Source organism: Pinus tabuliformis, chromosome J (genome assembly GCF_031772625.1).
Source record: "Pinus tabuliformis cultivar Carrire ecotype Pingquan chromosome J, CPIR1, whole genome shotgun sequence".
In the NCBI taxonomy this organism is placed as follows: domain Eukaryota; kingdom Viridiplantae; phylum Streptophyta; class Pinopsida; order Pinales; family Pinaceae; genus Pinus; species Pinus tabuliformis.
This window is the reverse complement of record NC_142295.1, coordinates 600,522,589-600,525,905: the sequence shown is the minus strand read 5'-3', so window position 1 is coordinate 600,525,905 and position 3,317 is coordinate 600,522,589. Positions and strand designations below refer to the sequence as shown.

The window sequence follows — 3,317 nt, the reverse complement described above, 5'->3', positions numbered from 1 at the left end:
TGTAAGAAGGTCAAAAAGTTCTTTTTTTTTACTTTTAAAACAAAAGGAAAATAGATCTGTTAGTGTATAATAGATTGAGACTCTAATAATAGGAATTAGGCCCTTACACATGGTATCAGAGCCAGGTTCAAAATCTGGACCCAAAGCCCACTAAACCCCAAATACCGATAGAAGGACTTGAACCTCCGACCTTGTAGCTGTTAAGCTATAGTGGTTAACAGCCTTTACCCATGAGCATCACTGCCATGGCCTTCCTTTCAACACATACAACACCTACCTGCAAATCCGCTGGATTCCCACTACATTAACTACATGGTTCGCTGGATCAGGAGCCTGGCGTTTATTCTTGGTCTACTGGTGTTCATTACGGGGATGAATATCAACATGTGGGCAGATTTTGTTCTGTTATCTTTGCGCCGTGGGAACGAAGGCTACAAGATTCCCAGAAAAGTGACAAGATTTCTTTCAGATAATCTGCTACCTTACAACAATTAATAATGGACGCATATAAATCAACTATTACCGTATAAATATGATCCTTCGGTTTATTTCTGCTCCATCTGATTGGGATTTCAATCAGTAGATGCCTTAGCGAAGGCAATTCACCACCCACATCCACACAACCAAACCAAAACAACCCTGGGGAATTCTTAAAAACATAATTATTGTACACAGAAACTAATCCAAATTTAGTGCTAATCAAATCAAAGTGTGTACGCAGGAACATTCAGTTGATAACAGCATACATCATCTAGAGGCACCACTCCAAATCTGGAAAGCACCAGTCCGAACAGAGAAACTTTCAACCATGACAGGATTGACTGTATAAAAGTGTCATGCAAATTTGTGTATCAGATTTGTGTGATAACCCGTCCCTATCCAATCTGTTTGTATTTTGCTTCAAATGCTCACTTAAATTTTGTGAATGACAGCCGTTGATTGTGAAGATGCTCCAAAAATCAAGATTTATAAATGCTTCAAGTGCATGATCTCCAATTCCTGTCTAAGTCTGCCTGCCTGTTCTGAAAATATAACAAGCTTTATCTGAGAGAAACAGACATAAGCTCAAAATACGATAAGTAAGCCCTTTGTAAAGAAGAAATTTACAAATCAATGGCAAGGACATATGTTATACCACTATAAACGTCTAATTCCAGACATGCTTCAGATGCATGCCCTGTGCTTCCTATGCATGCATCAGTCTACTGGCTTTCAACCATGGAAGCTATATTTCAAAATTCACATTGAAATAAGGTAGGAATGTAGTTAAACAGCACACAAAATGGTATTCTTTCAACTTACACCAGTTGAATATCTCATATTAAGGTAAACATTGGAAAGCTTTCATTCTGACATAGTAAGAACGACCCACATTTGAAAGCTTCAATTAGAATAAAGTTTAAACCTACTTTTTCGAAGTAGAAATAATGCCTATACATATGTTTTCTTCACAAAGATATTGGCAGTCATACAGGGAAATGGGCACAACCATCAAGAAAAATTAGAAGCTGTCTAATGGAGACAGCCCTCAATTAATATTCCATTTAATTTCCTTTGGGGAGGAGATATGAGAGGGTTTATAGAAAGACTCACCTGTGTTTCTTTGTTGCAAGATTCCATTCGGTCCCTTAACTGTCATTCTGTGAGAAATAACCGTCTATATTGGTAATAAGTTTCCAATCTCCCTTGAGTTTGACAACTAACATAGTGACCACTGACCATCACATTGAACTCCATTTTCCTTCTGTTAACCCAGAGAGAGAAATTTTGCTGTATCCTCTGACCCAATGTAATGACGAAATGTAATTTTCGGTTGAGCATAAAGCCAGCTATGCGATACTATAGATTTTACATGACCATGAAAGCACACCAAGCAATAGAACCTCATCCACTATCTGGGAATCGGACCAGGAGATTGAGTTGGAATAGGGGGCTTATTCGCTTCCGTTGAGTTCCCTAATAGGAGAGAGAGAAATCTTATATAACATGCTCCTACTACAGAGTGCATCATAGATGTGATCATCTAGTTGGCTCTTGAACCAAGTTCTGGATGCTTATGTAAGACCGGACACCCCGTTGAACACTAGCTTTTCAAATGTGTGCGCCATCATCATTGTGCATCAACTCCTTCTCTTCTAATGCTTTTATGGTGCCATGGAGAAAGCAGATAGAGAGAGTCCTCCAGTCTCATCCTCAAATAGAACTGAAGTTGGTTTGACGAAACAAACAGTAAGGATGAGTTCAAACTCAGTCAATAGCTAAGCAAACTGGAGATTGGTGCAGAGTAAGTTTAGTTGCGTATGCATGATGTATTTGTAGTAGGAGGGAACATATCTATATTCAGTTAGGGCATTCATGTGGGTAAGTTTCAGTTTAGGTAGAGGAAGCAGATCTCAAGGAAGGGGATATATGCTTTCATTTTGTCTTCCATTTGAGGTGGACTTGCTCGGCATTGTTATCCCTGCAACTAGGGTGCCTTAGGTGACTAGACTAGGGTGAGGGTCTGAGTCATCTTGAGCACTGATGCATGTGATCAGATGCATTGTATCTTCCCTCTTCTTCTATTCTATAAAGGAGATGCAGGTTGCACCACCATGTTCGTCAGTGAGTTTTTCGTTTGGAGCTATTGCAATGTATTTACTTCTTTCAGTATTTGATAGAAGATAGATGTAATTGAGAGTTCAGATGTGTATTCACTATTTGAATATTCAGCAGTATGTGTTTATAGTTTAGCATGCATAGATTTTCTATTTTCATCGAAGCTTTCAAGTTGGAGTTAGGTTATTCTTTCCAAGTGCAAAATCTGCTTTTCATGGTCTGGAAATTAACATGGTATAGATTTAGATCCTTGGAAACACCATCCTTAGAATTGTGGAGTTGGCCAGCCTCATGCAGAAACTCCAACGCTCTCCTCATAGATGGCCGATCGATAGGAAAAGCACTGGTACAGAGAAAAGCCACTTTGAGGACTGCAGCCATTTCTTCCCTGAAGCAATCTACCATTACTCTAGAATCCAGTATGTCCTGTAACCAATCATTTTGCTTCTCAATTCTAGTGTGCACCCACATTACAAGGTCTTTACTCTCCTCAAAATCCTGAATTACTGGTTGCTTGCTCATCACTAGCTCCAGAAGCACCACTCCAAAACTGTAGATGTCACTTTTCTCATTCACCTTGAGAGTGTATGCATATTCTGAACCAAACGAAAAAGTGATTAATTTTGAGTTTGAGATAACAACTCTAATTATAGATTATCTATTTCATTTGAATGACTTCACAACTCTAAGTTGCTTTAGGGTACTATAGATTTTACACA

The 3,317-nt window shown here is 38.8% G+C and overlaps 1 long non-coding RNA gene across 1 annotated transcript; it reads right to left on the bottom strand.

Annotated features, from left to right (window-relative positions):
- Nucleotides 1-692: 692 nt before the first annotated feature.
- On the bottom strand, nucleotides 693-2,085 carry LOC149228401 (uncharacterized). Its single transcript, XR_016247201.1, has 3 exons — nucleotides 1,594-2,085; nucleotides 913-1,022; nucleotides 693-821 (listed from the first exon to the last, which is right to left on the bottom strand). It is a non-coding gene; the product is annotated as an uncharacterized LOC149228401 (long non-coding RNA).
- Between the last annotated feature and the right edge of the window lie 1,232 nt (nucleotides 2,086-3,317).